The sequence below is a fragment of the Odocoileus virginianus genome, chromosome 6 (assembly GCF_023699985.2).
Source record: "Odocoileus virginianus isolate 20LAN1187 ecotype Illinois chromosome 6, Ovbor_1.2, whole genome shotgun sequence".
In the NCBI taxonomy this organism is placed as follows: domain Eukaryota; kingdom Metazoa; phylum Chordata; class Mammalia; order Artiodactyla; family Cervidae; genus Odocoileus; species Odocoileus virginianus.
Genome location: NC_069679.1, coordinates 31,177,678 through 31,195,542, shown reverse-complemented (window position 1 = coordinate 31,195,542; position 17,865 = coordinate 31,177,678). Strand labels below are relative to the sequence as shown.

The 17,865-nt window shown below is 38.8% G+C and overlaps 1 non-coding gene across 1 annotated transcript; it reads left to right on the top strand.

Moving 5' to 3' along the window:
- Positions 1–13,955: 13,955 nt before the first annotated feature.
- On the top strand, positions 13,956–14,062 carry LOC139035830 (U6 spliceosomal RNA). Its single transcript, XR_011488534.1, has one exon. It is a non-coding gene; the product is annotated as a U6 spliceosomal RNA (small nuclear RNA).
- Positions 14,063–17,865: the final 3,803 nt, after the last annotated feature.

The following is a 17,865-nucleotide window of genomic DNA, read 5'->3' as shown; positions in this document are numbered from 1 at the left end:
CTCATGCCTACTGTTTTCATTACTGCCAAATAAATAAACTCTAGTGCAGTATATTAATCCAATCCCAGATTTATTTCTCCGTAGTTGAAGAATGCTATTGTCATTGCATGTAGTGGTTCAATTATATGAGAACTACAAAGACTAAAAATCAAAATAGTACGTAAAAATATTTTAAAGCAATTATTTAATTACTTAATTCTCATTTCAGAATTTTTGATATATTTCTATTTTTTCAGATACACTACCATATACTTAAAAATTTTTTTATGATCACATGAAAAGAAAGAATAACAAATACAAGTTGAAAGAGAAAAGAAAACTCTAGATGTAACCTGGTGAACAATTTCATCATACAAGGTAAAGCAAATTAATTTGTAAGATAAATTACTGTTCTAGTGCCTTTATCATCAATCATAAAAGCATATTTTTAGATATATCTTTATCTCACTTCTTCTTTCATTCTATGTCCTATTCTATTCTTCCCATAACTGAACTCATTCTATACTTCTCATGCATAATGCCCTGCAAAGCCACCTTTTTAGCTAAATTTAGCTGATACTCAATTCTTTCAGGACTTCTATATTTTCAGCCTGATTATTTGTCCTTTCTCTGTTGCTAAGTACTAGCTGGGCTTAGTCGCTCAGTTGTATCCAGCTCTGTGACCCTATGGACTGTATAACCCAGGCTCTTCTGTCCATGGGGATTCTCCAGGCAAGAATATTGGAGTGGGTTGCCATGCCTTACTCCCGGGGGTCTTCCCAACCCAGGGATTGAACCCAGGTCTCCTGCACTGCAGGCAGATTCTTTACTGTCTGAGCTGCCTGGGAAGCCCTTTTACTGTGTACAAGTATATAGCTCAAAGGAGAGGACGTATCTGGAGATCTGTACTAAATCATTTGTAGAAATGGCCCAGAAGCTGAAGCATACACAGCAACTTCTTGGAAAACAAAATAGTGTGGAAAAAGAGAAGAGCCTAAGAGATATGACCTCCTGGTTCTCTATCCAGATTGTTGGGAGAGTGACAATGCAAATTGTGCCCTCTGGGCTCTGGTGGGCTGAGTTCCCGATGGACTCAGCAAAAACAGCGACTTCCACAAGAGATGTGAGGGTTGTAAGAGAGAAAATCCTGAGTATTTCTTTTGTAAAAAATTAATACACAGAAACTTCAATTAAATAGAATACAGGGACAGAAAGGGGAGCTCTGATGCCCTACATTGATAGCAGAGCTCAAGAGGAAGAAGAAAGACTTTTCTTCCTGGCAACAACTCAGTCAATGACAATCTATAGACTCTTTTTTTTACCATAGCCCCTCACCCCAGTTTCCTTTTCCACCTCTGTAAAGAAGTTCTCCTTCCTGTGCTGTGGTGGGGACTTGCGCGTGACTTATCACGGTCTGTGACTCATTGTGGTTGCAGACACTGAGCTGCCATTGTGTGCAGCATTTTTTTGCTGGAGATATAACTGGCAGTCTATTTTAGGTCAACATTATAGTGACCTGTACACAGATCCAGAGAAGACCCCCTACAAATCAGGGGCCAGTGAGTAAGCAGGTGTGTTACCCACACTGAGTCCATTGTCACTGCTTCTCTTGCTAACCCTGGAGTTTGAAGGTACAGCTTTCTCCTGGGTCCAAGCTTAAACTGTTTTTTTTTGTGTGTGTGTGTGTGTGTGTGTGTGTGTGGCATTTTGAAACTCTAGGCTTTACACAGAATCTATTCTATGGTTTTGTCTTTCCTACTTAAGGCCTTGTTCTGTATGCAAGTACGCATTTGGCCTGACTTGAAATGAGCCTGTTCCAACTAGACTGTCCGTGCTTTTGGTCTATTCCTTTGGGAACAGGGCCTGTTTTGTTGGTACTCAGCCAGCTCAGCCTTTGGCCCATCACTGTCAAACAGAGTCTGTTCTATGGGGATGGAGCTGAGAGGTCTTCAACCTAGTTCCTCTGGGACCAAGCTGCTCCCTTAGAACTGGTTAGTATTAAGCCTGTAGGTTGTTCGAGCTACTTGATGCGTGTGAATTGCAAGTTGCTTGAGCTATCTGAGGTGTTTAAACTGTTGTGGCCTTAAGCTGTTTAAACTATTGGAAAATTATTCTTTTACTTTAGAGAATAACTTTTGAGAAATAGGATCCCAGTTGTCAATATCTTGATGGTGCTCTCCCTACCTCCACCGGCACTCTGGTTGATTTTATGTTTAAAAATCCATGGTCCTTCCTTATGTGCATTTCTAGCTAAATGGACTGACCTGAGCAAAGGTAATTTAGAATATCAGTTGACTGTTCTGGTAGTTTTGAAATTCCTAGACTTAAGTTTCTTAGAATGAATTGACTATCACAAGCCAGTGGGAGTTTGCTGCATGACCCAGGGAATTCAAGCTGGGGCTATATGACAACCTAGATGGGTAGGATGGAGGGGGAGATGGGAGGGGTGTTCAAGTGGGAGGGGATATGGGTAGCCCTTTGGCCGACTCATGTTGATGTTTGATAGAAACCAACACAATACTGTAAAGCAATTATGCTTCAGTTAAACATAAATAAATTTTAAAAAATGAATTGGACTATCACAGCTCTAAAATTTCAGGAAATAAATGGAATATCTATTTTGAATGGTATTTCAAGGATTCCAAATGTTATTAGGAGTCTAAAATTGCCTCTTAAAAAAAAATTTATTTATGTAATTTTGGCTGTACCGGGTCTTTGTTGATGAGTGGGCTTTTCTCTATTTGTGGCGAGCAGGGAATGCATGGGCTTCTCATTATGGTGGCTTCTCCTGTTGTGGAGCATAGGCTCTAGGGCACACAGGCTTCAGTAGTTGTAGCACGTGGACTGAGTTGCCACGGCATGCAGGATCCTCTTGGATCAGAAATAGAACCTGTGTCTCCTGCACTGGCAGGATTCTTTACCACTGAGCCACCAGGGAAGCTCCTAAAATTAGCTCTTTTTAAAGTTAACTAAGGTAAACGATTTTACAAAGACACAGTGGCTTCTAAATCATCCAGCTCTCTTCTGTGGCTACCTCTCCTCAGGCCATACTTCTCATGCCATCCTGTCTGTTTGCCTTGGTTCCTCCTGCTCTCGCCCTGCCCCGGCACCATCTTCCTCCTTCCCTTCTATACTCCCTCTATACTCTCAGATCCCCCGCATCAATTCTCTGGTGAACTTCCCTTTCAGCTGAACTTATCAGAACCTATTCCTTTAAAATCAAGTCTTCCAGAATCCAGAGGCTAAATTCTTCATGTCTTATCTTCCCTGGACTAAAGCTGAACTGTGAGCCATAGTCAAAGTTTTTCCCAAAGTAACCAAAGATCCTCCTAGATCAGCCTGATTTTTCTTATATCAGCTTGTTGGGGAAGGCCAGGCCCAGAAATAGTCAAAAACCACTAACTGGGAAAATCCTAAAAGACCTCCAGAATTACATCTGGAAGACTAGCCTGCTAACTTATTATATGATCAGACTTGAGCAATTATTAAGTGATTTCATTGGGCAGTTTCTAGGGCTTGTCTAGTTTGTACTTAGGCTTGAACACAAAAATCTGATAACTCTATTCATAACTATTACAATTGACTTCAGATCACTTTTAAATAAAATCCTGGTCTTCCTTCAGAAGTCAATTCCACTTGGGGATATAGTGGCTCAGATGGTAAAGAATCTGCCCACAATGCAGGAGACCAGGTTTGAACCCTGGGTTGGGAAGATCTCCTGGAGAAGAGACTGGCTACTCACTCCAGTATTCTTGCCTGGAGAATCCCATGGACAGAAGAGCCTGGCAGGCTACAGTCCATGGGGTCGCAAAGAATCAGAGGTGACTGAGTGACTTTCAGTGTACTTCATTGATGTAGAGACTTTAACTCTATGTTTATTAATGGGCTGAACCAGGATTTTTCCTTCTAGCAAAAAAAGTCAGGATGGAGTGAGAAACTATGCCCACTTCAGATTTAATCCATCTGGTAAACTATCTTTCTTGCACTCTAGATGAGTCACCTTAAGGAAAACCACTAAAATTCTTGATCTTCAACTCTAGCAATGAAACCAAAACTCTCCTCATTTCTGCTATTATTGCAAAGAGCCAGGACATTAGAAAAGAGATTGTTATAAATTTAAGTGCTTTGGGAACTTTTAGCTCTCTAAGCAGCCTTTCCAACACCTTCCCAATTATCAGTGGTGGGGCTCTGAGAAACAACAGGGGCTCTTCCCAATTCTCCCTCTTAACTGCCTTAGAGAAACATTTCTGCAGATTGGGGATGAATCGCTTCCAGTCCTAATTGACACTGGCACTATACGCTGGGTGCTCAGTTCCACTACTATTATATAGAGCAGTGCCCACTTTGGAGTACTAAAGCAGTTCAAATAGTGGGGCTCTCTAATGAACCTCAAAATGTTCCTGTCTCTGAATGCCCTTTGAGAAATACACACCCTTTTCTCCTTAGTTCCACTGCTTCTATCCATTTATTAGTCCAAGATTTCTTAGAGAAAAGTACCATGCTGGGATTTCTTTTTCCCAAAAGGGAGAAATAATTCTAGAATTTGATAGTAATCAAAGTAACCAACCAGGTTAATTAAATGACCCTTTAACATCTTTTAGTGGCTCCATCTCTGGCTGTGCTAGAGCTGATTCTAGAAACATAGTTCTTTTTGAGTCAGCTACCACACTATACATGGGCAAACTCTCCAACTGATATTGGCAAAATTCACAGAACACTTCATATGAAGATTCAAATAGATCCCTTAAAACCCCTTTCTAGAATCAATCAATATCCTATTAGTTAAGAAGTCTTTCAGGGCATCTAACCAGTAGTAGAATATTATTGAGCTCAAGGCCTCACTATTTCTTGTACTAGTCTCTGTAAATCTCCCATTTTCCTGGTGAGAAATCCTGAGGGCTGAGGGTAAGGGTTTATTCAGTACTTCTGATGCCCTGTTATTATTATTCATTTATTATTATCACTACTCTTTGACATTGTCGTTTCAGACCCTTATATATTACTAACCTTCATTCCCACTGGAAGCAAATTCTTTACTATAATTGATTTATGTTGTGAATTCTTAGTATTTCAGTTTGCTATCATTCAGGGAGAAAAGATTTCACCTGGACAGCAATGCCTCAGGGTTTCACTGAGAGTCCTTCTTATTTCTCACAAATGCTGAAGGCTGATCCAGATGACAGGAAGTTTCCTAGGGCTTCTGTTTTGTTGCAGTATGTGGATGAATTCCTTCTTTGTTCTCTTTCTCAGGTTTCCCCACAGGAAGACAGTATCCAGTATTAAAGCTTTTAGCCTTAAAGAAACATTAGGTCACCAAAGAAAAGCTGTAGTTTGCCTAAACCCAGTTTCAATATCTCAGGCATCAGAACAAGGTCTATGTCTAGACCAAGGTAGGTTTTATGGTGCCCTGAGAGCCAACTGAGAGACTATCTTGGTTTAGTCAATTATTACTAAGTGTTAGTCACTCAGTCATGTCCGACTCTTTGCGACCCCATGGACTGTAGCTCACCAGGCTCCTCTGTCCATGGGAGTCTCCAGGCAAGAATACTAGAGTGCATTGTCATTTCCTTCTCCAGGGGATCTTCCCAGCCGAGGGATCGAACCCAAGTCTCTTGCATTGCAGGCAGATCCTTTACCATCTGAGCCGCCAGGGAAGCCCAATTATTACTAAAACCGGATTCCAAGTATCTCTCTCACGGCAAACCTCTGTATGTTTTACTAAACAGTAACAACTCCAACCCAGTTTAATGTGAAAGAACCAAGTGACACAACTTTAAGGCCTTAAATGAGAGTTTGATGAATCCACTTGCCCTTGGGCCTCCCAAAGATCAGATTCCCTTTTCCCTTTTTGTATTTGAAAAGGAAGGGGATGCCCTTGCGGTACTCACCCCAAAACATGGGAACTGTTATTGACACATACAGTATTATTCTCTCTCTGCCTTAGAATCATTTCAACCACTGGCCTTTTGGTTAAAGCCACTGGAAAAATTGCTGTGGGGTCTCCTTTAGCCATTTGTACCTCATGCAACAGAAGCTTTCCTGAATTCTTGTCACACTCAACATTTCTTAGTCAGCTGTTTCAACTCCTATGAGGACCTTTTATTAACTTTTATTTATTTATTAACTCACATAACTCTTTTACATTGTAATAACCCTAACCCTGCTATTCCCCTCCTATCACTGACAAAGTCCCTTAACACTGACAGATAAGATCCTGACTCAGGATGCTCTATAGGAAATTCTTTGAGTAACACTGACTTCTCATGGTTTACTGATGGTTCTTATTTAAAATGTGGTAATGTTCAACATTGTGCTGAATATGTTACAACAACTCCTCTGATGTTATTGAGGCAGCACTTTTACCTCTGGTTACTCCAGTGCAACAGGTTTGTGTCTGAGCTCTAACCCAGGTTTGTAATTTAGCCAAGGACAAAGTTATCAATATTTATACTGAGAATAGATATGCTTTCAGAGTAACTCATGACTTTGGAGTGCTGTGGAGGCAACATGGCTTCTTACTTCCAGTAGAAATACGGTAGAAATGGCCCCTGTGCTTAGGAATTATTAGATCCAATTCTTTTACTACCTGCTGCTTCAGGTATTATTAAGATTCTGGGGCATTCTAAACTTGACTCTGAAAACTAAGAGGTGTCACCTTGCTGACATTGCCATAAAGAATGCGGCCCTTAAAGGAATCAAAATCAGTCAAATCTTAGAAAAACTAGCTAAAGAAGCTCATCAATTGGCCTTAGAAAAGGAAAACAAAATTGGAAATTCAACAATTATTGGTTGGATAAAAAGAGCTCTGGTTCTGAACAAATAACAACACAGTCCTCCTAGATATTGTAAGATTTCCACCCTTTATTACTGTATACGCAGTAAACTATTGGTCTACCGACAAAATGATAGTCCTCATGAATCAATATTGGTGGGGAAACATGAAGGAGGTCACAAAAAAGTGCCTACTTCACCTGTCCCATTTATCTGAAATACAACCCAGGGAAGCCTGTTCATACTGTTTCTGGACATTTTCAACTGCCTAATGGACCATTCATAGTCTGGCAAATGGGTTTCATGCAACTTCCTATGTTTCATGGGTATAAATATGTTTTAGTCATTGTCTGTACATTCATACTGGACTGAAGCCTGCCCTTGCAGTCAGGTCACTGCATCTTGTGTGACTAAAGTCCTTTTGGAAAAGACTATCCCTGCTTGGGAAACTCCCTTGAGCTTCAGTGATTGAGGAATCCATTTTACTGGTCAGGTTCTTTGACAAGTGTGTGCTGCTTGGCTGGATTTACAAGTTTCACTGCAATTACCACCTTCAATTGTCTGGTTTAGATGAATGCATTAGTGGCATTATTAAGACTCAATAGGCAAAATTTTGGAGACCTCCCAAATACCTTGGCCATAAGCATTGCTGTTGGTCCTTCTAAATCTCAGATCTACCTTCTTTGGAACTCAACTCACACTCTTGGAGACAGCTATTAGACAATGCACCTGGCTCCTTCCTCTTTTGACTCACAACTGATAAAAGGAGAGAGACTCCTATATTGCAAAGGCCTAGTTGCTAAACGATGTTTGGGAGATGGACAAGGAGGCCTGGCGTGCTGCGATTCATGGGGTCACAAAGAGTCGGACACGACTGAGCAACTGATCTGAACTGAGAGCAATCTTTTCACACTGTGCTCTCAGAAAACAAAGACTTTAAGCATCACACCTTGCAAACTAGAGATTTCATCTCTTAGAAAAGACACCCCCAGAAGGTCTCTCTCCATCCTCATTGGAGAGGCCCCCTGCTAATAAATCCTTGTGCTGCGAGACTCCGGGGAACAGTTTTTAGAATTCACAAGAGACACCTAAAGATAGCACTGAACACTGAAACTGCACATCCTCTGGTTACCTAAAAGTAAAGATTTTCCAGAATTGAAGTGGACAACATCTAATGGGGCAGCTTTCCCAAGATAACCCCACCAGGCCTCTTGGAAGTTTGGTGCCAAAACTTGATGGTAACATAGACTTTCAGATGATCTCCAGTGTCTATGATCTTAGTAATATACAGACTTGAGATTCAAAGTGCCTCAGAGTTCTCCTTCCTACCTGTCATTAGTCAAACGTGACCTCAGTAAGTCAAAAGTCTGTACACTTTCCCTACAACTTGAAACACTACACCCAGAGAAATTCATTCCAGGCATCAAGGGACAAAAGCCAGTGAAATCAGAAAATCTGAGTCTTGATCAGCAATGCTTTCACAGGAAGATATTTATCAAAGGGAGGGGGTGGAAATTAATAAACAGCAACCGCAATTAGAGTCAAGGCACCAGTAGGGGAGCTCGCAGGCCCTGCAATGATGGTGTCTGTTGTTTCCTTGCTTTATGTCTGACTCTTTTGTGACCCATGGACTGAGGCCCCTGGCTTCTCTGTCCATGGAATTCTCCAGGCAAGAATACCGGAGTGGGCTGTTGTTTCTTCCTCCAGGGATTCTTTCTGACCCAGGGATCAAACCTGCATCTTTTTTTTTTTTTTTTCCATTTATTTGTATTAGTTGGAGGCTAATTACTTTACAACATTGCAGTGGTTTTTGTCATACATTGAAATGAATTAGCCATGGATTTACATGTATTCCCTGTCCTGGTCCCCCCTCCCACCTCCCTCTCCACCCGATCCCTCTGGGTCTTCCCAGTGCACCAGGCCCGAGCACTTGTCTCATGCATCCAACCTGGACTGCTGATCTGTTTCACCCTAGATAATATACATGTTTCAATGCTGTTCTCTTGAAACATCCCACCCTCACCTTCTCCCACAGAGTCCACAAGTCTGTTCTATACATCTGAGTCTCTTTTTCTGTTTTGCATATAGGGTTATCATTACCATCTTTCTAAATTCCATATATATGTGTTAGTATACTATAATGGTCTTTATCTTTCTGGCTTACTTCACTCTGTATAATGGGCTCCAGTTTCATCCATCTCATTAGAACTGATTCAAATGAATTCTTTTTAATGGCTGAATAATATTCTATGGTGTATATGTACCACAGCTTCCTCATCCATTCGTCTGCTGATGGGCATCTAGGTTGCTTCCATGTCCTGGCTATTATAAACAGTGCTGCGATGAACATTGGGGTGCACGTGTCTCTTTCAGATCTGGTTTCCTTGGTGTGTATGCCCAGAAGTGGGATTGCTGGGTCATATGGCAGTTCTATTTCCAGCTTTTTAAGAAATCTCCACACTGTTTTCCATAGCGGCTGTACTAGTTTGCATTCCCACCAACAGTGTAAGAGGGTTCCCTTTTCTCCACACCCTCTCCAGCATTTATTGCTTGTAGACTTTTGGATAGCAGCCATCCTGACTGGTGTGTAATGGTACCTCATTGTGGTTTTGATTTGCATTTCTCTGATAATGAGTGATGTTGAGCATCTTTTCATGTGTCTTTTTGCCATCTGTATGTCTTCCTTGGAGAAATGTCTGTTTAGTTCTTTGGCCCATTTTTTGATTGGGTCATTTATTTTTCTGGAGTTGAGCTGGAGTTGCTTGTATATTTTTGAGATTAATCCTTTGTCTGTTGCTTCATTTGCTATTATTTTCTCCCAATCTGAGGGCTGTCTTTTCACCTTGCTTATAGTTTCCTTTGTTGTGCAAAAGCTTTTAAGTTTCATTAGGTCCCATTTGTTTATTTTTGCTTTTGTTTCTAAAATTCTGGGATGTGGGTCATAGAGGATCCTGCTATGATTTATGTAGGAGAGTGTTTTGCCTATGTTCTCCTCTAGGAGTTTTATAGTTTCTGGTCTTACATTTAGATCTTTAATCCATTTTGAGTATATCTACCTAAAGAAACAAAAGACCTATACATAGAAAAGTATAAAACACTGATGAAAGAAATCAAAGAGGACACAAACAGATGGAGAAATATACCGTGTTCATGGATTGGAAGAATCAATATTGTCAAAATGGTTATACTACCCAAAGCAATCTATAGATTCAATGCAATCCCTATCAAGCTACCAACGGTATTTTTCACAGAACTAGAACAAATAATTTCACAATTTGTATGGAAATACAAAAAACCTCGAATAGCCAAAGCAATCTTGAGAAAGAAGAATGGAGCTAGAGGAATCAACTTGCCTGACTTCAGGCTATACTACAAAGCCACAGTCATCAAGACAGTATGGTACTGGCATAAAGATGGAAATATAGATCAATGGAACAGAATAGAAAGCCCAGAGATAAATCCACGAACCTATGGTCACCTTATCTTCAACAAAGGAGGCAAGGATATACAATGGAAGAAAGACAACCTCTTTAACAAGTGGTGCTGGGAAAACTGGTCAGCCACCTGTAAAAGAATGAAACTAGAACACTTTCTAACACCATACACAAAAATAAACTCAAAATGGATTAAAGATCTAAACGAACCTGCATCTTTTGCATAGGTAGGCAGATTCTTTTCTGCTGTGCTACCTGGGAAGCCCAGAAGAGCTCCACCAAAAAAGAAAGACCTTTTTTTTTCCAGGAAACAATTCAGCCAATAAAAGCCATAGACTCAAAGTACTATAGCCCTCCCAACTTCCTCTTCCTCTCTATAAAAGAGTTCTCCTTCCCTTCCTGTGCAAGGACTTGCATATAGCTTGCCATTATTGCTAAACCTGAATTGCAATTCTTTGCTAATCCCAAACACACCTTTCCTGATTGAATGCCATCTCACTTTCCACCCTCAGCACCACACATTCAAGAGTTTAACCACACTGGAATTTACATAGGACGTCTCTATTTTCCCTTGTATTTGCAAATATGTTTCTTTTGTATAAGATTGCCTACATTTTCCTTTTTATCAAATTCCTCCTGATCCCTGGATCTAGCTCAAATCCCTTTCCCAGGGAACTCATTGCAGTCAGCTCATTTATCCACCTTATTTTGTCTTTGAATGGGCAAAATAGTTCTCAAAGTGGAGCCTATTAGATTAGCAGATACTCTAGAAGGCACTGTTTCATGGTCTGTGGCCTTCAAACTATTTTTTATTCCTGAGGTACTGGTTAGCTAGATGTCCTGCTCCTATTCCTTGGAGCTCTACCCTTCCCTTCTGACTGTATTTAGAATATACTGTCAAGGGAGCAAAATTTGTACCCCTGACTATCTCTTTGGCATGCAGAATATCTCAAGCTGCTGGCAATAAAGGTTCAAAAGACTCAGGAAGAAGCTACGACCTCCCCCTAAATGTCTGAAGAATGCAGTTAGAGGACCTGTTCCAGGAAGGGAGCTATCACCATAGATGCCTATAGTATGAAGTAGGTATGTAGATGGGGGTAACTAGCCAAATGTGTTAAAATTCCTCTCTGTGTCCCAGTCTTCCCACAGCCCAGCAAACATTTCTTTACCAAACATTTTCTTTCCTATCTCCATGTCAATTGCCTTCCTCTCCTTTCAAGTCCCAAGCCACTATCCTAACATTCTCTTTTGTTTTAAGCTGAAGACAATATTTAAAGTGAAGGTTTCAACCATTTTGGTGAATTCCTCACAGTTTTCCTCAGTCTCTCCCATGTATGTATGTTATTAAACTTTTGTTTGATTTTCTCCTGTTAGTCTCTCTCATATCAATTTAATTATTAGACCAGCCAGAAGAACCTAGAAGGGTAGAGGAAAATGTTTTCCTCCAATAGCATCTAATTTTCTAAAAGAGAGAGAGAGAGGGAGAGAGAAGGAGGGAGGGAGGGAGGGAGAGGGGGAAAAGGAAGGGAGTCAGGGAGGGAAGGAAGGAAAAAACGATGAGCATCTATTTTTGTTTGTCTCTATTTGTAGATCTGGCCTAATACTTTGGGTGTTTTACTTTCCAGAATCATCATCATCTTATAAATTTTCCATACAAGCCAATAGTGATGAAAAGCACTTTGTAGGAGTTTGCTGTAGTGCTAGTGCTAAAGAATCCACCTGCCAATGTAGGAGACCCAGGAGACATGAGTTCAATCCCTGGGTTGGGAAGCTTCTCTGGAATAGGAAATGGCACCCCACTACAGTGTTCTTGCCTGGAAAGTTCCGTAGGCCAAGGAGCCTGATGGGCCACAGTCCACGGGGCACAAAGATTTGGACATGACTGAACAACTGAGCATGATGATAAAGCACCCAGTATGCAGTTTTTCATCCTGACAATGACTTGGTTAGCTAAAAATGGATTCAAACAATAAGAAGCTGGGGGGTAGGCATAAGTTTTTACATTGGCTATGAGCAGAACTTCACAGGAATATTTCTTAGGGCTTTAGCCAATGAACTTAAAAAATAAAACATACTTTTGTTGAGAATAAAATTAAAGCCCAGTCTACTTTCTATAAAAGTATATTTGCTTCTCATTTTTAGGTGATATCAGATATTAACCTCTGATGATGACATTATTTGTTAGCTGCTATCTAATGGCATCATTTGCAAAAATGTTTTCATTTCATTACCAAGGGCTTTTCACAGCTTTGTGGAACCCATGCATTTACTACAATTATTGGAAACATATGTTCACTACACCCTTATTGGAAACATATGTTTTCTTTCTAATTCTCTCCTGCATGGTTTGCTAAGAACAGAGAAAAGGAACAGATAAGAATTTGCAATAAGACTGGTACTTAAAACAGCTTCAAGCATAGGAAATATTTTCCTAATTTAAATCACTAAAAAAGGAGTTCCTCCTTTGCCAGCATCTGTATGTAGTCCATGTTGTATTAAACTGTGCAGACATTAGTACTGACTGCTGATTTCTACACTGATTGTACGGACTTATTAAGACCAGCTTAATTCATTAAGTCCAGCTACCCTGGTGGCACTAGTGATAAAGAATCTGCCTGCCAATGCAGGAGATATAGGTTTAGTCCCTGGTTTGGGAAGATCCTCTGGAGTAGGAAATGGCACCCCACTCCAGTATTTTTGCCTGGAGAAATCCATGGTGAGAGGAGCCTGGCCGGCTACAGTCCATGGAGTCACAAAGAGTTGGAAAGAACTGAACACACGCAAAATTAAACACACATAGCAAAAGAACTTGTTTGCTTTTCCTATCAAAGCTGCAGCCAAAGGACAGACAGTTTGGTAAATGCACTTCTTCACTACATAAAGAGCCCTGTGAAAAGTACTGAAAGAGCTTCCTGCTTTTCAGAGTGTTAGGCTTTTCATTGGATACAATTATCTACATGTTCCCTTTAAAGGAAGATATCATCAATTATCATGTATTATAAAATACAGAGTTATCAAATATCATATACATATCTAAATGAATTCTAAATCATTTATCTCTTCAGGAATACAAACACAGTAAAATTAAAAAGAGCTAAAAATTCTTGACCAAATCAATACTGGTGTTTTCACTACAGGTGTTATGCTTGTAGAAAGTCAAATATTGGAGAAAGAGGAGTAGGGCTAATTTTACTACTATTTCATATGTGTACACATCCCTTCAGGCTACATTATTCAAAATGCTTTGCTGAAATCACCTCATTAATGTATGCAATTTCTCATTCAGGCATCCCCAACATATATGTAATATATATATTTTATATATATGTATATTATGTTAAACGTAGAGCACACAGAGCAGTCAATTGACCGATATAGTTGTTGAAAAGGAAGACAGTCCTAAAACTGAAAAATATTGATACAGAGAGTATCAGGGTTGGATAAGACCTAAAATTCCCTCCTCTGTTTCTAGCACTTTCAAGTGTTCATTTTTCTTTTAAACATAGTAGTAAAGATAACAAAACCAAATAGTTATATTTTATATCTGTATATCTCTTATTGAAAGTCACCTATTTTTAAAAATTCAATTTATTAAAAAAAAAAAAGAAAAGCAACCCATTTTCTCACCCCTCATCCTCCTCTGGCAACCACAAACCTGTTTTCTATATCTTTGTATCTATGAACTTGTTTGTTTTACATTGTGTATTTAAAAAGAGATCAGTATTTGTCTTTCTTTATAGTCTATCAACTTTAAGAAATCTACTTTATTCTGTGCTTGCTTTGGCAGCACATATACTAAAATTGGAACGATACAGAGAAGATTAGCATGGCCCCTGCGCAAGGATGACATGCAAATTCGTGAAGCATTCCATATTTTTTAAAGTAATTAGCCTCCAACTAATAAAAATAAATGAAAATAAATAAAAAAATAAAAATGAAGGTTTTACAAAAAAAAATCTACTTTATTCTGTCTTTGTAACAGTAATTTAATCACTATTTTACTTAGGTCTATTTAGTTTCTTTGTTAAGAGCAACTCAGTATTGTTTTCAATACCTTTCAATACCTTCCAAAAAAGGAAATTGTTTTCAAGTGAACATCTTAAGATTTTCTCCTCTATATTTCTCATATGCAAGGAATTTAAGTAATTTTTAGTTTTTCTTGTTCCTGAGGTTATCTGAATTCTACTTCCACTATGCATAGGCTGGGTAAGTGGGTGGGGTATTGAATTCAAGAAGAATAAAGAAGGAAATAGCTATTGATCTGACCTTAAATGATGGGTAGATTTTTAACAGCTAAATTTAGAAATCAAGCTCCTTCTAGGTAGAAGGGACAGCAGAAGCAAATGCATTGAGGGAAAATAGCAGATAGGTTTATAAATAAGAACGATCCCAGTTAGAGTGGAGTCTTAGAAATCAATCTCCTCTCGTAACCCCTATTCCCCCATCTCTTTCTGCCTCTAGGTGAGTCTGAGGTAGGTGGTCTATGGAGCACACTAAGTGATATTGAATAGGATGCAGAAGTAGGGGATGGAGAAGGTCAATACTGAATTCAGTACATTAGGGGAGCTCAGTAATTCACAACAACAATAATCTCAACTCCTCTGAGAATCTCCTTTTCTTCCTCCTAATCTTTCCCCATGATTTAAGCACTGGCTTATTATTTCAGCCTTGTTATTCTAAGTGGTTTATTATTCTTGATGAATAGTGAATTATTCTAATGGTACTTATTATTCTATTCATTACAACTTGAGGCTGATTAGGAGTGAATAGCTGCTAAGGAGCTGTTCTGATAGCCAAATTAAATTTCTACATTTTTATGGTGCTTATTTTTCAGTATCAGTAATTGTCCTGGTGGTTTCCGTCACTTAACCACCTCTTTCTTTGCTTTAAACCAGAGAGATACAGTTCAGGGTTTCCAAAATACAGAAATCTCTTTATGGAGTAAAAAGAATATTTTAAGATGACTTTTATATTCAACTGACGGTTTCACTTTCAAAAACTGTCTCACAATCATGCTTCTTTTCTAATCAATACATTGACAAAATGATGCAATGATAGTGCAATGGTTACCTTATGATAGGTATATATAAGAGTGTTATCAACATGCAGTAAAAAGACTCCAAACTTCAGCACATGCGCATACAGTTCTCCCTTTCTTCCTGCCTTACCCCATGGACTTCTGATTCGCCCAGCCAGTTCCTTAAAATATTTTATAAAACACGTACATAACATATTCATATACCCACATTCACGTGTGTGTATGTCTCCTATTGCTTCTCTGGCTGAGTCCTGACTAACATCATCTTTATCCTCATGTTACTATACCATTTTATTCTATAATAATGGACTTCCTAGTTTTCTTTATAAATTCACTCAAAAATTAAAAACATTGCTATTACATATGATCTCTTGTGAAATTATTACTGGGATTTGACACCTAAAATGGAAGATGTTATTTTATGACATTAAATATATGTTGCTCAAAGAGACCATTACTAGAAAGTGTAAGGAGAAAATGTTAGGAAGGACAACATAATTATTTTGTAAGTTATTATCTTAATTTACCAATGACTATCAAGGGAAAAATTTCCATGCCACTGATAATGCCACAAAACAGATTTTTCTGGTTTTTAGGTCCCCAACTTGTTCATTTTCTCTTAATCACAATGGAAAGTACTTGTTTTATCTCACCTCTCTTTGTACAGAACTTCCGTGCTAATACAATGCAGGCTTCTGAGGATACTAGTCTTCTTCTTAAGGACATTTTTATGGAGCCCTTCTGACTTCTGTACATAATTTGGACTAATTTTATTCTAGCCTACAGCATGTCTGTCACCATAGGATTTGATCTTACTGCTGATCTGAGTCAAACTTAGATGTTCTACCCTCCTCTTTTTTGCGATCCCTTTTCTTGTTGTTTTTCTCAACTATGAATAGTAATTTTCTTTTCCAGAGGACTGTGCACACTAGGTTTTCTGAATCCCTGTATATTTAAAAAGTATCTTTTAGTGATGGTTATAATTTTTAATTGGCCATTTCATTAAATATAATAAAGTTTTATGTTTAAATAATTTTGACTCAATCTTGAAGAGTTTTTTTTCAAATTATTCTAGTTTTTTTTTTTTTTTTGTCAGCAGTCTAATGACATTCTCACTTTTTTTCCTCTTTGAAGGTAATTGCGTCCTTATTTTCAGAAGTTTTGTATTCATTTGGGTTCCTGTTGCTTCATATTTTCACCAAATATAAGCACTGCCATGCTAGGAATTCTTTTTCTTTTTTAGTTAGTAGGTAGTGACATATAATTTTGGTTTATACTTACATTTACCTCATGGCTAATGATTTAAAACATCTTTTCCTATGTATTTATGCCGTGCATATATGTTTTTTGGTAAGATATCTTTCATATCTTTTGCTCTTTTAAATATCAGGTTGGTTGCTGGATTCTTGTTATTGAATGGTAAGCATTTTTCACATACTATATTGGTCCTCTCAAACCCAACAGTTCCATAATTGAACTCTTCATTATATGCATTTTTTCCCCCACCAAAGCTTTTTGAATTTAATTATTTCCATTTCAGAAAAGAATCCAATTAGCTACAACTGCTTTAACATTTCTTGTTACTATTTTTTTTTTTTAACCCAACATCCAATTTGTCCTACAGTCTTTTGGGGAAAAATGTTTTTGATATGATCACTGAATCCAACCTAGTCCAAGTCAAAATTATTTCTCAAGTCAATTCAGTTCAGTTCTTCAGTCATATCTGACTCTTTGCGAGCCCATGGGCTGCAGCATGCCAGCGTTCCCTGTCCATCTCTCAATTTCCTGTCCATTTCTCAATTACCATACTGTAATTTCCTCTGAAGTAGTCTCTTTTCTTCCAGTTTTCCATCTCTACAGAAACCAGTGCTTTCTTTTTTAAGTCACACAATGTTTTTGTAGTAAACCCTACTTAAAGCTTTCAAATTTAAATTAACCTAAATTTCAATATTAATTTGTTGTTATTCAGTCACTCAGTCATGTCTAACTCTTTGTGACCCTATGGACTGCATCAATGTCACACTTCCCTGTCCTTCACCATTTCCTGGAGCTTGCTCAAACTCATGTCCATTGAGTCGGTGATGCTAACCAACCATCTCATCCTCTGTCATCCCCTTCTCCTCCTGTGTTCAATCTTTCCCAGCATCAGGGCTTTTCTAATGAGTTGGCTCTTCACATCAGGTGGCCAAAAGTATTAGACCTTCAGGTTCAGCATCAGTCCTTTGAATGAATATTCAGGGCTGATTTCCTTTAGGATGGACTGGTTGGATCTCCTTGCAGTCCAAGGGACTCTCAAGAGTCTTCTCCAACACCACAGTTCAAAAGCATCATTTCTTCAGTGCTCAGCTTTCTTTATGGCCCAACTCTCACATCCATACATGACTACTAGAAAAATCATAGCCTTGATTATATGGACCTTTGTTGGTAAAGTAATGTCTCTGCTTTTTAATATGCTGTTAGATTGTCATAGCTTTTCTTCCAAGGAGCAGTCACCATCTGCAGTGATTTTGGAGCCCAAGAAAATAAAGTCTGTCACTGTTTCCATTGTTTCCCCATCTATTTGCTATGAAGTGATGGGACGAGATGCCATGATCTTAGTTTACTGAATGTTGAGTTTTTCGCTCTCCTCTTTTACCTTCATCA